Source organism: Carassius carassius, chromosome 38, assembly GCF_963082965.1.
Source record: "Carassius carassius chromosome 38, fCarCar2.1, whole genome shotgun sequence".
Classification (NCBI taxonomy): Eukaryota; Metazoa; Chordata; class Actinopteri; order Cypriniformes; family Cyprinidae; genus Carassius; species Carassius carassius.
This window is the reverse complement of record NC_081792.1, coordinates 4,460,544-4,480,557: the sequence shown is the minus strand read 5'-3', so window position 1 is coordinate 4,480,557 and position 20,014 is coordinate 4,460,544. Positions and strand designations below refer to the sequence as shown.

Here is a 20,014-nt window from a genome sequence, read left to right as displayed (position 1 = left end):
TAAACATCCACACAATTATATTGTTAAATTCTCTGATGACACTGCTATCCTTAGCTTATTGTTTCGAGACCAAGACACAGTCTCCTACCATTCAGAAATTAAACAGTTTGTGGACTGGTGTGATGCTCACCATCTGATGGTTAACGTCATTAAAACAGAGGAGATGATATTTGACCCAAGATCAATCTGTGAACCTAATCCTGTACTTATTCATAACAAACCAATATTGCCAGGTTACGTCATATATGTATCTGGGTGTTTTTATTGATTGTTCCCTTACCTGGCACATTCATGTTGAAAATTTTTGCACCAGGTTGCAACAAAGGATATACTTTTTAAGAAGGTTAAGACTGTTTGGTGTTAACAGCAAAATCTTGCTTCTGTTTTTCGAAATTATTTTAGAGAGTGTGATACGTTATAGCATGCAGACCTGGTATGGTAATCTTTCAGTTCAGCTTAAATCTAAGTTGGGGCGGCTGATCAATACAGCTTTTAAAATTGTAGGCTACCAAGAACAGTGCTACCTTCAGTCACTGTATGAAAAATCTGTGCTCAGGGAGGCACATAAGATTCTGGTAACACACATAAGATTTTTTTTTTTTTACAAAGGTTTGTGTCTCAGGTTATTTATGTCTTTGTTGACTACTTAAATAGCCTTTTAAGTTGAAATCCACCCACCACCCCCCTCCCCACCCCCCTTATACATCCAGAATACCCATTGCACGACTATGGAAACATTTACAAATTACCATAAAATCTTACTGATTGCCCTTAAATTTGAAAAGTATATATATATTTGGTGTTTTATTTGTTTTATAATATTTCTAAGTATAGATTTTTGTAATCCATAACATTTGAAAAGAAAAAAATATTTATTTTATCAAGGATAGTAACACGAGTTATGTTTGGGGTGAATTTGACCCCGGGAAAAACAAACACAATTTCAAACATTTAGAAGGATTTTATTTTTAAACAGAACATCATCACAATCAAAACATCAGTAAGGAACACATAACAGTCCTTTTTGTTATCAAGGATTGCAACATACATAATGTGTGGGTCCCAAGAAAAACGTCCTAGGTTACGTATGTAACCATGGTTCCCCGAAGGGAATGAGACGCTGCGTCCGAAACACTATGGTAACGCCCTTCAGCGTGACCAGCTCTGAATAATATGTGAAATCAGTCTCATGAATGGGCGTGACGTCATAGGCGGGTGACGTAGTGACCAGGAAGCTATAAAAGAATTTGAGGTGGAATGAGCGTCAGCTTCTAGGAATGAAGCAAACTCTGGCAGGGATGCCGGAAGTATGGCTTTGAGCATTCGTAACCTGGGACGTTCCCCTTCAGGAACTCTAGCTGGATCCAAAACGCTATGGGAACGAGAATGCCCACGCTGCCAGACTTGCAAGTCCCTGCCTAGTTCGTATACAAGGAGCACAATTAAGGGAAGAGAAAGAAGAGCCGTGAGTGGCTCGCAGATCTAAACCATAAAATCTGATGAATGTGAGGGGCGTGGACCTTCCAGCTGCGTTGCAGATTTCCTGTATAGACACCTGACAAGAAGGCCTTGGAGGCTGCCATACTTCGGTTCAAGTGAGCCTTGACTCCCAATGGTGTGGGGAGATCAGAGGACTCAAGGTTTTAGGATAGCATCCTGATCAACCACTTCTTCTGCCCGAAGGCCTCAGCCTCAGTGCACCGCAGAGGAAACATGTAACCAGAGGGTGTCTGCCCACTGAATGGCCACCAAGAGGGGCACGGTAGACTGTAATGGCCGCCACATAGACCCTCAGGGTGGAGTGGGTCAAACCTGCAGAGAGAAGGGCCTGCAGGAACTCCAGAACTGCCCCAACTGGTTAAATAACTGGGTCGTGCTGGCATTCTTCGCACCAGTAGGTGAAAGGTTTCCACCTCAAGGTGTACAGTTTCCTCATGGAGGGAGTTCTGGATGATCTCAGCAACCTCGGTTGAGAGACCAAAAGCTACAAGATGTGCCCCCTCAGGGGCATTTTGCATTTTGCCCTTCCAGTGTCAGCATTCCAAAGGCTTGCTGTTGCGTCTCCTTTTGCCTTGTAGACTCCTGCTAAAATGAGCAACCCAATGTAGGCTTTCAAGTCAGTCACATCGAAGTCTTTCCAACCATCCCCATACACACGCCTACCCTCTAAGTTTGTCATTTCAAGTACATTATTTTCAATTGATGGTGTGATGAAAAGATGAAATGCTGATTTTATATCTTGGACATGGCTGACAGCATATCTAGTGGGCCCTGGAACCATTTTGATGACATTAGCAGCATTAAGTCTACCCTGTTGTTCAGGTGGTGAGTGGGACCATGATAACTTTCCATTTTTGGAAGGTAATGGGTTTGTGGGTGGTTTGGAGACAACAGGAGGGTCAACATTAGGAGTCTCATTCTCGTCTTAGGAGGATGCCTCATAATCAGGGTCCTCAATATTATCATCGGTCTCAGACACATTCTCCTCTGTCAATTTCACTGTCAAAATCTCAAAATCTCATTGACAGAAAATCTTTGCTTAGATGTAATTTTCAAATGACAGAGATGGAGAACATAGAGAGCACACAGAAATGGTTAAGAATGCTTCTGTTCAAGCTTTTATAATGTTTCCCCCTCCCCTTTGTTTGGTAAACCATGAGAATTAGGTTTTCCCCTCCCCACAGCACAGGAAATATCAAAGTTCTCGCAAAAATGATGTTTTCCCCTACCCTACGGCACGGGAAACATAAAAGTTCTCATGAGAATTATGTCCCATGTCATGTGAACTACTTCAGAAACGGTTATGTTAGGTTAGAGCCCTAAAACAGAGGGAAGTATTTTTAATATAATATTGAATATGTAAAATTATAATGAACATTATATAATTATAACATGTTATAGTGACCTCAATAAAACAACCAAAACAAATGTGTGTGAAATTTTTTTTCTTATGTTTTATACAGCTAAAAGAGCCTGGGGTCAAATTGACCCCAAGGAACACCGATGCTACAAAATGTGTACAGGACATTGAAAAAATATCAGCAGGTTAATTTTATGTTTACAGAGTTATCCCCATTAAATTAGGAAAATTCATTAAATCTGAAGAAAATTTTTTTTTTAATAATGTATTTACAGACGTTAAATATTGACTGGGGTCAAATTGACCCCAAAGTTAATAGGAGGGTTAAGCGATTTAGAATGCCGTACTGCTGGTTAAAGAGGTATAAAAACCCATTCATCCCAGCTGCCATTAAGATGCTAAACAGTAGCAAATGACGGTTACCTACTTGTATACTTTTTATCCCGACTGTGTTGTGCAATTATTATTATAAATTAATTTTTGTAATTTTCACGATACATTGTAATGACGCATGTTTGTATTGTTTATATTCTGTGTATTTTTTATGTGGTACGTTGTAAGTGTGTGTCGCAGTGACTGTAGCCCAAGACAAATTTCCCCCCTGGGGGACATTAAAGTATATTTTATCTTTATCTTTATCTTATCTACCACTGAGCTATACCCCCACAGCCTCCCTGGATCACCTCGAGAAACTCTCGAGAGGATGTGCCACTGAGTTACAATCAAATACAGAATCTTTATATATAGATATGTTTGCACTTATTCCTAATCTGCCAAATCCAAAAAGCAGCACTCGGATTTGAACCGTGGACCTCTTGATCTGCACTCAAACTGAGCACAAACATCAAAAATGAATTCATGTCAAGGATTTGTTTATTCCTAATATGCCAAGCCCAAATTAGGCACATGGAATGAACCTGGGACCTTCCTAAAAGGCAGGAAGATATGGCTACACATATTCCTAACATGCCAAATGCAAAGGGGGCACCCATATTTGAACCGGGGACCTCTTGATCTGCAGTCAAATGCTCTACCACTGAGCTATACCCCCACAGACTCCCTGGATCATAGCCTCACACAAGATGACAGACTCACTTTTGAATAAAGTTTTTGGATATGACAGGCATGCCAGATACAAAAAAGAACCTCTCGAGAGGATGTGCCACTTAGTTACAATCACATACAGAATCTTTCTATATAGATATGTTTGCACTTATTCCTAATCTGCCAAATCCATAAGCGGCACTCGGATTTGAATCGTGGACCTCTTGATCTGCACTCAAATGCTCTACCACTGAACTAAGCCCCCACATATTTGCAGAAAAATGCTCTTTCATTAAGCCATACCCCTACAGACTTCTGTGCTTCGAGCCAAAGATTAAGATAGATCCTACGATTCAACAATATCAAACATTGACTCCTTCACTGTAAACTCAGGTCTTTGGTTACTCCAAATCAGAATCAGCAACTCTACAACTCAAAACCTCCAAATAAGACAAGTCCAAAGGGGACACCCAGATTTGAACTGTGGACGACTTGATTACAGACTCACTTTGAAATCATGTCGTTGATTATGTCAAGCAAGAAAGATCCAAAATGTAGACCTACTGATATGCAGACAAATGCTCTCTTGTTGAGCTATAACCCCGTACTGCAAGAGCACAAACCTCAAAAATGAATTTATGTCAAGGATTTGTTTATTCCTAATATGCCAAGCTCAAATTAGGCACATGGAATGAACCTGGGACCTCTTAATCTGCAATCAAACGCTGTGCCATTGAGATATAACCCTGTACAGTATGAGCACAAAATGGCAGAAATATATGGCTACACATATTCCTAACATGCCAATTCCAAAGGAGGCACCCAGATTTGAACCAGGGACCTCTTGATCTGCAGTCAAATGCTCTACCACTGAGCTGTACCCCCACAGACTCCCTGGATCATAGCCTCATACAAGATGACAGACTCACTTTTGAATAAAGTTTTTGGATATGACAAGCATGCCAGATACAAAAAGAACCTCTCGAGAGGATGTGCCACTGAGTTACAATCACATATAGAATCTTTCTGTATAGATATGTTTGGACTTATTCCTAATCTGCCAAATCCATAAGCGGCACTCGGATTTGAACCGTGGATCTCTTGGTCTGCACTCAAATGCTCTACCACTGAACTATGCCCCCACATCTTTGCAGAACAATGCTCTTTCATTAAGCCATACCTCTACAGACTTCTGTGCTTCGAGCCAAAGATTAAGTTAGATCCTACGATTCAACAATATCAAACATTGACTCCTTCACTGTAAACTCAGGTTTTTGGTTACTCCAAATCAGAATCAGCAACTCTACAACTCAAAACCTTCAAATAAGACAAGTCCAAAGGGGACACCCAGATTTGAACTGTGGACTACTTAATTACAGACTCACTTTGAAATCATGTTGTTGATTTTGTCAAGCAAGCCAGATCCAAAATGTAGACCTATTGATCTGCAGACAAATGCTCTGTTGTTGAGCTATAACCCCGTACTGCATGAGCACAAACCTCAAAAATACATTTATGTCAAGGATTTGTTTATTCCTAATATGCCAAGCTCAAATTAGGCACAGGGAATGAACCTGGGACCTCTTGATCTGCAATCAAACGCCGTGCCATTGAGATATAACCCTGTACAGTATGAGCAAAAAAAGGCAGGAAGATATGGCTACACATATTCCTAACATGCCAAATCCAAAAGTGGCATCCGGATTTGAACCGGGGACCTCTTGATCTGCAGTCAAATGCTCTACCACTGAGCTATACCCCCACAGACTCCCTGGATCATAGCCTCACACAAGATGACAGACTCATTTTTGAATAAAGTTTATGGATATGACAAGCATGCCAAATACAAAAAAGATCCTCACGAGAGGATGCACCACTGAGTTACAATCACATACAGAATCTTTCTATATAGATATGTTTGCACTTATTCCTAATCTGCCAAATCCATAAGCGGCCCTCGGATTTGAACCGTGGACCTTTTTGATCTGCACTCAAATGCTCTACCACTGAACTATGCCCCCACATCTTTGCAGAAAAATGCTCTTTCATTAAGCTATACCCCTACAGACTTCTGTGCTTCGAGCCAAAGATTAAGTTAGATCCTACGATTCAACAATATCAAACATTGACTCCTTCACTGTAAACTCAGGTCTTTGGTTACTCCAAATCAGAATCAGCAACTCTACAACTCAAAACCTCCAAATAAGACAAGTCCAAAGGAGACACCCAGATTTGAACTGTGGACGACTTGATTACAGACTCACTTTGAAATCATATCGTTGATTATGTCAAGCAAGCCAGATCCAAAACGTAGATCTATTGATCTGCAGACAAATGCTCTGTTGTTGAGCTATAACCCGTACTGCATGAGCACAAACATAAAAAATGAATTCATGTCAAGGATTTGTTTATTCCTAATATGCCAAGCCCAAATTAGGCACAAGGAATGAACCTGGGACCTTCCTAAAAGGCAGGAAGATATGGCTACACATATTCCTAACATGCCAAATGCAAAGGGGGCATCCAGATTTGAACCGGGGACCTCTTGATCTGCAATCAAATGCTGTGCCATTGAGATATAACCCTGTACAGTATGAGCACAAAAGGCAGGAAGATATGGCTACACATATTCCTAACATGCCAAATCCAAAGGGGGCATCCGGATTTAAACCAGGGACCTCTTGATCTGCAGTCAAATGCGCTACCACTGAGCTATACCCCCACAGACTCCCTGGATCATAGCCTCACGCAGATGACAGACTCACTTTTGAATAAAGTTTTTGGATATGACAAGCATGCCAGATACAAAAAAGAACCTCTCAAGAGGATGTGCCACTGAGTTACAATCACATACAGAATCTTTCTATATAGATATGTTTGGACTTATTCCTAATCTGCCAAATCCATAAGCGGCACTCGGATTTGAACCGTGGATCTCTTGGTCTGCACTCAAATGCTCTACCACTGAACTATGCCCCCACATCTTTGCAGAAAAATGCTCTTTCATTAAGCCATACCCCTACAGACGTCTGTGCTTCGAGCCAAAGATTAAGTTAGATTCTACGATTCAACAATATCAAACATTGACTCCTTCACTGTAAACTCAGGTCTTTGGTTACTCCAAATCAGAATCAGCAACTCTACAACTCAAAACCTCCAAATAAGACAAGTCCAAAGGGGACACCCAGATTTGAACTGTGGACTACTTAATTACAGACTCACTTTGAAATCATGTCGTTGATTATGTCAAGCAAGCCATATCCAAAATGTAGACCTATTGATCTGCAGACAAATGCTCTGTTGTTGAGCTATAACCCCGTACTGCATGAGCACAAACCTCAAAAATAAATTTATGTCAAGGATTTGTTTATTCCTAATATGCCAAGCTCAAATTAGGCACAAGGAATGAACCTGGGACCTTCCTAAAAGGCAGGAAGATATGGCTACACATATTCCTAACATGCCAAATGCAAAGGGGGCACCCAGATTTCAACCGGGGACCTCTTGATCTGCAATCAAATGCTGTGCCATTGAGATATAACCCTGTACAGTATTTGCACAAAAGGCAGGAAGATATGGCTACACATATTCCTAACATGCCAAATCCAAAGGGGGCATCCGGATTTAAACCAGGGACCTCTTGATCTGCAGTCAAATGCTCTACCACTGAGCTATACCCCCACAGACTCCCTGGATCATAGCCTCACACAAGATGACAGACTCACTTTTGAATAAAGTTTTTGGATATGACAAGCATGCCAGATACAAAAAAAAAACCTCTCGAGAGGATGTGCCACTGAGTTACAATCACATACAGAACCTTTCTATATAGCTATGTTTGCACTTATTCCTAATCTGCCAAATCCATAAACTGACTCGGATTTGAACCGAGGACCTCTTGATCTGCACTCAAATGCTCTACACACTGAACTATGCCCCAACATCTTTGCAGAAAAATGCTCTTTCATTAAGCCATACCCCTACAGACTTCTGTGTTTAGAGCCAAAGATTAAGTTAGATCCTACGATTCAACAATATCAAACATTGACTCCTTCACTGTAAACTTAGGTCTTTGGTTACTCCAAATCAGAATAAACAACTCTACAACTCAAACCCTCTAAATAAGACAAGTCCAAAGGGGACACCCAGATTTGAACTGTGGACGACTTGATTACAGACTCACTTTGAAATCATGTCGTTGATTATGTCAAGCAAGCCAGATCCAAAACGTAGACCTAATGATCTGCAGACAAATGCTCTGTTGTTGAGCTATAACCCCGTACTGCAAGAGCACAAACATCAAAAATGAATTTATGTCAAGGATTTGTTTATTCCTAATATGCCAAGCCAAAATTAGGCACATGGAATGAACCTGGGACCTCTTAATCCGCAATCAAACGCCGTGCCATTGAGATATAACCCTGTACAGTATGAGCACAAAAGGCAGGAAGATATGGCTACACATAATCCTAACATGCCAAATCCAAAGGGGGCATCCGGATTTAAACCAGGGACCTCTTGATATGCAGTCAAATGCTCTACCACTGAGGTATACCCCCACAGACTCTCTGGATCATAGCCTCACACAAGATGACAGACTAATTTTTGAATAAAGTTTATGGATATGACAAGCATGCCAAATACAAAAAAGATCCTCTCGAGAGGATGCACCACTGAGTTACAATCACATAGAATCTTTCTATATAGATATGTTTGCACTTATTCCTAAACTGCCAAATCCACAAGGGGCACCCAGATTTGAACCAGGGACCTTTTAATCTGCAGTAAAATGCTCTACCACTGAACTACACCCCCACATCTTTGCAGAAAAATGCTCTTTCATTGAGCCATACCCCTACAGATGTCTGTGCTTCGAGCCAAAGATTAAGTTAGATCCTACGATTCAATAATATCAAACATTGACTCCTTCACTGTAAACTCAGGTCTTTGGTTACTCCAAATCAGAATCAGCAACTCTACAACTCAAAACCTCCAAATAAGACAAGTCCAAAGGAGACACCCCGATTTGAACTGTGGACAACTTGATTACAGACTCACTTTGAAATCATGTCGTTGATTATGTCAAGCAAGCCAGATCCAAAATGTAGAACTATTGATCTGCAGACAAATGCTCTGTTGTTGAGCTATAACCCCGTACTGCATGAGCACAAACCTCAAAAATGAATTTATGTCAAGGATTTGTTTATTCCTAATATGCAGAGCCCAAATTAGGCACATGGAATGAACCTGGGACCTCTTGATCTGCAATCAAACGCCATGCCATTGAGATATAACCCTGTACAGTATGAGCACAAAAAGGCAGAAAGATATGGCAACACATATTCCTAACATGCCAAATCCAATGGGGGCATCCGGATTTGAACCAGGGACCTCTTGATCTGCAGTCAAATCCTCTACCACTGAGCTATACCCCCACAGACTCCCTGGATCATAGCCTCACACAAGATGACAGACTCACTTTTGAATGAAGTTTTTGGATATGACAAGCATGCCAGATACAAAAAAAGAACCTCTCGAGAGGATGTGCCACTGAGTTACAATCACATACAGAATCTTTCTATATAGATATGTTTGCACCTATTCCTAATCTGCCAAATCCATAAGCGGCACTCGGATTTGAACCAAGGACCTCTTGATCTGTACTCAAATGCTCTACCACTGAACTATGCCCCCACATCTTTGCAGAAAAATGCTCTTTCATTAAGCCATACCCCTACAGAATTCTGTGCTTCGAGCCAAAGATTAAGTTAGATCCTTCGATTCAACAATATATAACATTGACTCCTTCACTGTAAACTCAGGTCTTTGGTTACTCCAAATCAGAATCAGCAACTCTACAACTCAAAACCTCCAAATAAGACAAGTCCAAAGGGGACACCCAGATTTGAACTGTGGACGACTTGATTACAGACTCACTTTGAATTCATGTCGTTGATTATGTCAAGCAAGCCAGATCCAAAATGTAGACCTATTGATCTGCAGAAAAATGCTCTGTCGTTGAGCTATAACCCCGTACTGCATGAGCACAAACCTAAAAAATGAATTTCCCAGATAGCAAAATAGCTGTGGCCCAGATCTGGCGCAAATTTGACACTTTCATTTGGCCCACATATGGTAGGAATGATGGCACTTGGGCGGTCCGCTCCTGTTTACCAGATCTGGGCCACAATGAAGCCATAGCAATGCCGCATTTAAGCCATGAATAAAACCAATGAAGCATAACTGGTTCACATCTGGGCCACAGTTAGTTTAAATGCTGGCCCAGATCCAACACCTTGCTCTGGCCCACATACCACGTGGAATGATGGCACTTGGGCGGCCCGCTCCTGTTTACCAGATCTCGGCCACAAGGAAGCCATAGCAATGCCACATGTCAGCCAAGGACAAAACAAATAAAGTAGGACTGGCCCAAATTTGGGCCACAGTTATTTTGAAATCTGGCCCAGATTTGGCCCAAATCCGACACCTTGCTCTGGCCCACACACCACGTGGAATGATGGCACTTGGGCGGCCCGCTCCTGTTTACCAGATCTCGGCCACAAGGAAGCCATAGCAATGCCACATGTCAGCCGAGGACTAAACAAATAAAGTAGGACTGGCCCAAATCTGGGCCACAGTTATTTTGAATTCTGGCCCAGATTTGGCCCACATCCGATATCTTGCTCTGGCCCACACACCACGTGGAATGATGGCACTTGGGCGGCCCGCTCCTGTTTACCAGATCTGGGCCACAAGGAAGCCATAGCACAGCCACCTGTGAGCCGAGGACAAAACAAATAAAGTAGGACTGGCCCAAATCTGGGCCACAGTTATTTTGAATTCTGGCCCAGATTTGACCCAAATGCAATACCTTGCCCTAGCCCACATACCACGTGGAATGATGGCAACTGGGCGGCCAGTTCCTGTTTGCCACATTTGGATCTCATGGAAGCCATAGCAATGCCACATGTAACAAACCAAATAAACCACATATGAGCCTAATGTGGCCCACTGCAGCATGGAACGATGGCACTTTGACAATGCACTCCTGTTTACCAGTTCTGGTCCACTAAGAATGAAACAAATTAACTGTAACGGTGTATGTGTAAGGCATGTGCCGTGCCATTAAAACTTTGGAAACTCAGTGACAAAATATCAATGACACTAAGTGAGTTTTGCATCAACATTATTCAACATACAGTCAAGAGAAATGTAAAAATGGCCTACCTAAATATTATTTTACAACAGATGATCCAAACACATTTCTGAAAAAATTGCATTATTTATTAATATTGCCAATAAAAAACCCATTGCATGACTACATTTCCAAAACTGGGAAGCAATCTAAACATGGAGAAAAAAAACAGTACAATAAACACAAAATATGTGTATAGAAAATATTGTAGAAACAAAATAAAAACAAAACATGTTTCCAGTAGCTATGTATAGCTTAGCTCATCCAAAAAACAAACTTGTCCGACATTGTAGAAGTGAACACTGCAGAAAATGTCTTTTGGTCTGACTCCCCCTTGTGCCTAATAAAAAATTCAATTCAGTTCAGTTCACATTTATTTGCTTAGCTGTTTTCACAATACATATCGTTTCAAAGCAAATTTACAGGGAGTGCATGTCAACATTACAATTTAGATTGGATAATGCAATCAGTTATTTAACAATCACGACATGCCTAAGACAGAGTGAGAGATGCGTTCATGAATTACCTGCATCTCTGCAGGTTCTTTCAATTATTAGTGAAGCTGCAAGTTTTAAAAACTTCAAAAACAGCAGTATGTGTGTCCTTTATTGGAAGCATCACATAAATATTGAATGGTGAGTAAATGGACTGGAACTACCTGCGCATTTAACAGTTTGGTAACACTTTACAATAAGGTCTCATTTGTTAACAGTAGTTAATGTATTAAGTAACACGAACTAACCATGTAATTTTATAAGACATGAGTTAAATACTTTCACTGTGCAGAACTGACTACGGGTTGGGAGACTGATCTCAGCGGTTTGCAGCTTTGAGGATTACACACGTTTGTGCTGAGCTTATGACCACAATGTCCAATCAGAGGCATTTTGATTAGTCACCGCTGAATTGTTCAGTGAGCGCGCAAACTTCATTTGCTAAAGTAGTGCATTCAGCTTCAGTGATTATTTAAGCATAAAACATCAACATCATTTTAGACTGAATTCATGAACTGCTTCAGTGTTCTTTGCTAACCTTCTTTATACTTTATTCCCAGTATAACCTTTGTTTTTAATGCTGCTGAAATAACCAGGTTGAAGCCTTGATTTTCATAATAATCAACATTAATAATTACAATATCAAGAACAATAATCCAATTAGGCTTTTTTTACGTTATACAATGCATGTGTAAATACATGAGCAGCATTTATCTGTGTAAATAAACACAAATAGCCATGAACATAAAATATCACCTCTTATTGGACATTGCAGTTATAAGTTCAACAGAAACAGGTGTAACTGGTTACAATGCTCAACACTGTAAACCTCATGCTAAAAATATAAATATTATGCAACATGAGCAAATATACTCTATGATTCAGTATTAACATAATATAGGTCCACAGAAAGGTAAAGATATACAGGAACTGAAGGAGAAAATAAAGTATTACAAATACATAACAGTAAATTAAAAAAATTGAACCTACAACAATAATAATAACAATAATAATGTAAAATATTAAATAAAAAATAAACAATCAGTAAATGTACTTAAAAGACTGTTGGATGGGATGAAATGATTTATAAATAATAAATTAATACATATTAGCCAGTTTCGATTGTATCCACAAAATGGGTAAACTGCAAGCTAACTGGTGTTTTTTGAACGCAAGCGCGTTTGTCCGTTAGAGAGAGAGCACGCGTACATATGGTTGCCAGGTTGACAAAGATAAGTAGCACACTTAGTAGATATTTCCGTATTGCGCAAGTGTGAAGATATGTTTTTCGGGGACTTTATATCAGGCAACCCCGGTTGTGTTCCTCTGCAGCCAGATTAGCCTATTGTGCTCTTTTCATTTTTAGAAACCTGCACCTTTCTACTTAATTTTGTTGTTCTTGTATTGAAATTAAGCGCAGTCCACAGCTGCACATGTGCAAGCTAGCTGTATTATTACTGGTGTCGTCAAATCTCTGACGATACATCGTCATATGGATGTATGGAACACAGAATTACTAATAATAACCAACATTAATAAAAATTATATCAAGAGCAATATTCATGATTCATCCTCATTATTTTTTTTTATAGGTTATTTTGTGTAAATACATGAGCAGCATTAATCTAGCCAAATTTGCACGTTCCACTATAATAATTTATCTTCAAATAGAAAGTATGCAAATTTGCTAAATTATGCCATTACCTCTATACATCACATAACATGTGGACTCCAACTGAATATGTAATCGCTAACAAAAAGACACATTTATCAGTTATCTTACCTTGACTTTTTGCAGGTTCCGACGTCCTCCCTCCAACTATAGTTTTGTTTTTGGGCGCCTTTTTCCACGCCTTCCGGTTATGTTTAAATGTGGGGGAATAAATTAATTAATTAATGAGTCACGATTCACCCTCCGATGTTTTTTTATTATTAGTATTTATAGGCTATTTACATGATTACATTTTATATTATTATTATTTAACCTATACCTTACCTTGAATTTCTGCAGGTTCTGTCCTCCTTCCAACTAACGTAACATTTTTTATTTATTTTTTTTGGGCGCCTTTTCCACACCTTCCGGCTACGTTTGAATTTAAAAGGCGGGGAACAGGAAAATCGTTCCAGTTTTGAATGTTTAATTTATTTAAAAATGTTTTATTTTTTCGCCCACAGACATAATAAACTACAAATACAGTCTTGCTAAAAATTATTTGAACAAAATATAGATCTTATCTCTAAGAAGTTTGCTAAAAAAAAAAAGTGGACGAACCATATGTATCTGCTTGAGCATTTTAGCACACTCCTTTTTTTTTACGACTAGGCCCCCTATTTGAAGGCCCCCCTCACTCACAACTTCTACCTAATAAAATATTATAGAGCTTGAAAAAATAAAAAATTTAAAAAAGATGTACATTTGCTATAAAAAAAACAAAAAACAAATAACAAATATCTTTATTTTTGGTTGTTTTAACTTGTTTTGTCTTATTTTTTTTATTTTTTTATGGGGGGTCTAATATGTCCAAGAGTTTTTTCGGAAAGACTCAGAACAGCGCATATCTATCTTTTATAAATACTGTAAAACTAAAGACTTTTCAGAGATATGAAGGATGCAATACTAGGTATTCAAGTTTAACGTTAGATTGTCAGAAACTGTGTGTTACCTACTCTTTAAATAATTTTAAGTCATTTTGATTCCCTTTTGGAAGATGGTTGAGGCCCCCTGGAACCTCCATTCTAGAGGTGCGTTCCATTCGACAGGGTCCCTATGCAGTGTTCACTGCTCCCTACTACCTAAGCACGGTATATCAGTTGAAGTGGACTTCACTGACAATAACCGCTCATGAGAGTTAGGGGATTATCGCTCTCCACTTCCTGTGAAGTGATATATCGATGTTCCCTTATTCCCTGTGCCGTGCGCAGTGCCCTTCGAACTTGAACATGTTCGCTCCCTTCGGATTGGAATCGCACTTAAGATGGCGGAATACCCTGTGAAGGCCACTTCGCAGTACACTTACGGTCGAATGGAATGCACCTCAGAAGTTAAATGACACTGCTAGAAACATTTTATCTGATCTCATCTTGTTTATCCCGAAACAGAATTCAAATCAACCAATTTGATTTGAAGTTTGCAGTTTATGTCAAGTTTAGGCTTATAACCAGGGTAAGGTGTTTCAACATCAGTGTTGTTCACCTGACTAGGGTTGTGGGTTTAGAGGGGAAAAGGTTAGCACTATTTTCTTGAACAGGAATGTACCTCCAAGGTCAACAAAATATGTTGATACAGGAATATGTACTACTTTGCAAAATCATTGCGACCCAGGTTTTGCACAAATAGCAACTCAAAATTATCTCATACAAATATTTAAAGGCACATCCCAAAACTATAAAAACTTATTAGAACCTAGACACTTGAACTTTTCTAGATACTATCTACACAACATATGTCAGCGGATTATAAGACCTGCCAATGCAAGATATCACATTCCTCACATTCACAGCCTGTACCTAGTGTCTGCTGCATCCTACCATATTTATGCTCACACCCACATGAGCCATGTGCATGCTGTGCCCTATATTTGCCAAAACTGGCCCACAAATGTTTTACGATAACTGGGCCACATTTTCTGCATGACATGTGGGCCACTTTTGGCTCACACCCAGATGGGCCAATGATTTATATCCCATATATTTGCCAAAACTGGCCCAGATACATTTTACAATAAATGGGCCACATTTTCAGCATTATATGTGGGCCACTTTTGGCTCACACCCCGATGAGCCAATGGTTGATATGCCATATACTTGCCACAACTGGCCCACATATGTTTTAAGATGAATGGGCAACATTGGCAGAATTATATGTGGGCCACTTTTGGCTCACATCCAGGTGAGCCAATGGTTGATATGCCATATATATATGTCAAAACTGGCCCACATATGTTTTAAGATGAATGGCCATATTTGCAGCATTATATTTGGGCCACTTTTGGCTCACATCCAGCTGAGCCAATGTTGATATGCCATATATTTGCCAAAACTGGCCCACATAAGTTTTAAGATGAATGGGCCACATTTGCAGCATTACATGTGGGCCACTTTTGGCTCACAGCCCGATAAGCCAATGGTTGATATGCCATATATTTGCCAAGAGTGGCCCAGACACATTTTAAGATGAATGGGCCACATTTGCAGGATTATATGTGGGCCACTTTTGGCTCACACCCGATGAGCCAATGGTTGATATGCCATATATTTGCCAAAAGTGGCCCAGACACATTTTATGATAAATGGGCCACATTTGCTGCATTATATGAGGGCCACTTTTGGCTCACACCCGATGAGCCAATGGTTGATATGCCATATATTTGCCAAAAGTGGCCCAGACACATTTTATGATAAATGGGCCACATTTGCTGCATTATATGTGGGCCACTTTTGGCTCACGCCCAGATCAGTCAATGGTTAATATGCCATATATTTGCCAAAACTGGCCCAGATACGTTTTATGATAAATGGGCTACATTTGCAGCATTATATGTGGGCCACTTTTGGCTCACACCCTGATGAACCAATGGTTGACATGCCATACATTTGCCAAAACTGGCCCACATATGTTTTAAGATGAATGGGCCACATTTGCAGCATTATATGTGGGCCACTTTTGGCTCACACGTCGATGAGCCAATGGTTTATATGCCATATATTTGCCAAAAATGACCCACATAAGTTTTAAGATGAATGGGCCACATTTGCAGCATTATATTTGGGCCATTTTTGGCTCACATTCAGATGAGGCAATGTTGATATGCCATATATTTGCCAAAAATGGCCCACATAAGTTTTAAGATGAATGGGCCACATTTGCAGCATTGCATGTGGGCCACTTTTGGCTCACACCCCGATGAGCCAATGGTTAATATGCCATATATTTGCCAAAAGTGGCCCAGATATGTTTTACGATAAATGGGCTTCATTTGCTGCATTATATGTGGGCCACTTTTGGCTCACACCCTGATGAACCAATGGTTGATATGCCATATATTTGCCAAAACTGGCACAGATACATTTTATGATAAATGGGCCACATTTGCAGCATTATATGTGGGCCACTTTTGGCTCACACCCAGAAGAACCAATGGTTAATATGCCATATATTTGCCAAAACTGGCCCACATATGTTTTAAGATGAATAGGCCACATTTGCAGAATTATGTGTGGGCCACTTTTGGCTCACATCCAGATTAGCCAATGGTTGATATGCCATATATTTGCCAAAACTGGCCCACATATATTTTAAGATAAAAGGGCCATATTTGCAACATTATATTTGTGCCACTTTTGACTCACATCCAGATGAGCCAATGTTGATATGCCATATATTTGCCAAAACTGGCCCACATAAGTTTTAAGATGAATGGGCCACATTTGCAGCATTACATGTGGGCCACTTTTGGCTCACAACCAGATAAGCCAGTGCTCACTGTACCATATTTTTGCCAAAACTGGCCCACATACATTTTAAGATAACAGGGCCATAATTGCTTTAACATATGTGGGCCATATTTGGTTAACACCCAGATTAGCCTTTGTCGGTTGTGCCACATTTTTGCCAAAGGTGGCCCACTATTGTTTTATGATATTTGGGCCATATTTATTATTTACCACATGGGCCACTTTAGGGTCACATTCAAATTACACATTGCCGTAAGCACCGCATCTTTGCCTAAGAAGGCCCACATGTGATTTTAGCTATTTGGGCCATATTTGCTTTTTTACATATGGACCACTTCAGATTTACATCCATTTTGTCTGGGCCATAAAAAGGCCTGCAGTGCCGCATCATTGCTTGAAGTGGCCCACATCCGTTTGCTATCTGGGTTATGTCAAGGATTTTTGATTCCTAATATGCCAAGCCCAAATTAAGCACATGGAATGCACCTGGGACCTCTTGATCTGCAATAAAACGCTGTGCCATTGAGATATAACCCCGTACAGTATGAGCACAAAAAGGCAGGAAGATATGGCTACACATATTCCTAACATGCCAAATCCAAAGGGGGCACCCGGATTTGAACCAGGGACCTCTTGATCTGCAGTCAAATGCTCTACCACTGAGCTATACCCCCACAGACTCCCTGGATCATAGTCTCACACAAGATGACAGACTCACTTTTGAATAAAGTTTATGGATATGAAAAGCATGCCACATACAAAAAAGATCTTCTCGAGAGGATGCTCCACTAAGTTACAATCACATAGAATCTTTCTATATAGATATGTTTGCACTTATTCCTAAACTGCCAATTCTACAAGGGGCACCCGGATTTGAACCGGGGACCTATTGATCTGCACTCAAATGCTCTACCACTGAACTATGCCCCCACATCTTTGCAGAAAAATGCTCTTTCATTAAGCCATACCCCTACAGAATTCTGTGCTTCGAGCCAAAGATTAAGTTAGATCCTTCGATTCAACAATATATAACATTGACTCCTTCACTGTAAACTCAGGTCTTTGGTTACTCCAAATCAGAATCAGCAACTCTACAACTCAAAATCTCCAAATAAGACAAGTCCAAAGGGGACACCCAGATTTGAACTGTGGACAACTTGATTACGGACTCACTTTGAATTCATGTCGTTGATTATGTCAAGCAAGCCAGATCCAAAATGTAGACCTATTGATCTGCAGACAAATGCTCTGTCGTTGAGCTATAACCCCGTACTGTTTTTATGTCCCCGTACTGAATTTATGTCAAGGATTTGTTGATTCCTAATATGCCAAGCCCAAACTAAGCACATGGAATGAACCTGGGACCTCTTGATCTGCAATAAAACGCCGTGCCATTGAGATATAACCCCGTACAGTATGAGCACAAAAAGGCAGGAAGATATGGCTACACATATTCCTAACATGCCAAATCCAAAGGGGGCATCCGGATTTGAACCGGGGACCTCTTGATCTGTAGTCAAATGCTCTACCACTGAGCTATACCCCAACAGACTCTCTGGATAATAGCCTTACACAAGATGACAGACTCACTTTTGAATAAAGTTTTTGGATATGACAAGCATGCCAGATACAAAAAAGAACCTCTCGAGAGGATGTGCCATTGAGTTACAATCACATACAGAATCTTTATATATAGATATGTTTGCACTTATTCCTAATCTGCCAAATCCATAAGCGGCACTCGGATTTGAATCGTGGACCTTTTGATCTGCACTCAAATGCTCTACCACTGAACTATGCCCCCACATATTTGCAGAAAAATGCTCTTTCATTAAGCCATACCCCTACAGACTTCTGCGCTTCGAGCCAAAGATTAAGTTAGATCCTACGATTCAACAATATCAAACATTGACTCCTTCACTGTAAACTCAGGTCTTTGGTTACTCCAACTCAGAATCAGCAACTCTACAACTCAAAACCTCCAAATAAGACAAGTCCAAAGGGGACACCCAGATTTGAAATGTGGATGACTTGATTACAGACTCAATTTGAAATCATGTCGTTGATTATGTCAAGCAAGCCAGATCCAAAATGTAGACCTATTGATCTGCAGAAAAATGCTCTGTTGTTGAGCTATAACCCCGTACTACATGAGCACAAACCTCAAAAATACATTTATGTCAAGGATTTGTTTATTCCTAATATGCCAAAGCTCAAATTAGGCACATGGAATGAACCTGGGACCTCTTGATCTGCAATCAAACACCGTGCCATTGAGATATAACCCTGTACAGTATGAGCAAAAAAAGGCAGGAAGATATGGCTACACATATTCCTAACATGCCAAATCCAAAGGGGGCATCCGGATTTGAATCGGGGACCTCTTGATCTGCAGTCAAATGCTCTACCACTGAGCTATACCCCCACAGACTCACTGGATCATAGCCTCACACAAGATGACAGACTCACTTTTGAATAAAGTTTTTGGATATGACAAGCATGCCAGATACAAAAAAAGAACCTCTCGAGAGGATGTGCCACTGAGTTACAATCACATACAGAATCTTTCTATATAGATATGTTTGCATATAGCAACTTGATTTATTTCAAATAAGTGCAATATTGTTAATGGAAACACCTCTACTGTACAAAGCACGCTCAGTAGAGTCCATTCATGTAAGTTTGGTCACATAATACTGTAGAATTTGCATAAAAATTTATGTCCACGGGAGCACTACGGAAGTCCCGCTGAATAAATTGTAAATGGACATTTTTAAAAAAAAAAACTCCCATTTGCCATTTATTCAGCACACCCTTCCTAATGGTTCCCTGGACAGATAAATTTTAGCGATTTTGTGGTTGAAGTCTCATCAGCTGTACTCTGCAAGCTCCGAGGAATCCATTTTTGTAAGTTTTGTCCCATAATACTGTAGAAATATGCATAGAGAAAATGTTGGATTTTGGCAA

At 40.1% G+C, this 20,014-nt stretch overlaps 11 non-coding genes across 11 annotated transcripts; all 11 read right to left on the bottom strand.

Moving 5' to 3' along the window:
- Positions 1 to 3,839: 3,839 nt before the first annotated feature.
- trnac-gca (transfer RNA cysteine (anticodon GCA)) lies at positions 3,840 to 3,911 on the bottom strand. The gene has a single exon. It is a non-coding gene; the product is annotated as a tRNA-Cys (tRNA).
- Positions 3,912 to 4,717: 806 nt separating this feature from the next.
- Positions 4,718 to 4,789, bottom strand: trnac-gca (transfer RNA cysteine (anticodon GCA)). Its single transcript has one exon. It is a non-coding gene; the product is annotated as a tRNA-Cys (tRNA).
- Positions 4,790 to 5,594: 805 nt separating this feature from the next.
- On the bottom strand, positions 5,595 to 5,666 carry trnac-gca (transfer RNA cysteine (anticodon GCA)). Its single transcript has one exon. It is a non-coding gene; the product is annotated as a tRNA-Cys (tRNA).
- An 888-nt stretch (positions 5,667 to 6,554) lies between these two features.
- On the bottom strand, positions 6,555 to 6,626 carry trnac-gca (transfer RNA cysteine (anticodon GCA)). The gene has a single exon. It is a non-coding gene; the product is annotated as a tRNA-Cys (tRNA).
- An 887-nt stretch (positions 6,627 to 7,513) lies between these two features.
- trnac-gca (transfer RNA cysteine (anticodon GCA)) lies at positions 7,514 to 7,585 on the bottom strand. The gene has a single exon. It is a non-coding gene; the product is annotated as a tRNA-Cys (tRNA).
- A 1,682-nt stretch (positions 7,586 to 9,267) lies between these two features.
- On the bottom strand, positions 9,268 to 9,339 carry trnac-gca (transfer RNA cysteine (anticodon GCA)). Its single transcript has one exon. It is a non-coding gene; the product is annotated as a tRNA-Cys (tRNA).
- A 187-nt stretch (positions 9,340 to 9,526) lies between these two features.
- Positions 9,527 to 9,598, bottom strand: trnac-aca (transfer RNA cysteine (anticodon ACA)). Its single transcript has one exon. It is a non-coding gene; the product is annotated as a tRNA-Cys (tRNA).
- An 8,051-nt stretch (positions 9,599 to 17,649) lies between these two features.
- Positions 17,650 to 17,721, bottom strand: trnac-gca (transfer RNA cysteine (anticodon GCA)). The gene has a single exon. It is a non-coding gene; the product is annotated as a tRNA-Cys (tRNA).
- Positions 17,722 to 17,905: 184 nt separating this feature from the next.
- Positions 17,906 to 17,977, bottom strand: trnac-gca (transfer RNA cysteine (anticodon GCA)). The gene has a single exon. It is a non-coding gene; the product is annotated as a tRNA-Cys (tRNA).
- Positions 17,978 to 18,521: 544 nt separating this feature from the next.
- On the bottom strand, positions 18,522 to 18,593 carry trnac-aca (transfer RNA cysteine (anticodon ACA)). The gene has a single exon. It is a non-coding gene; the product is annotated as a tRNA-Cys (tRNA).
- An 807-nt stretch (positions 18,594 to 19,400) lies between these two features.
- trnac-gca (transfer RNA cysteine (anticodon GCA)) lies at positions 19,401 to 19,472 on the bottom strand. The gene has a single exon. It is a non-coding gene; the product is annotated as a tRNA-Cys (tRNA).
- Positions 19,473 to 20,014: the final 542 nt, after the last annotated feature.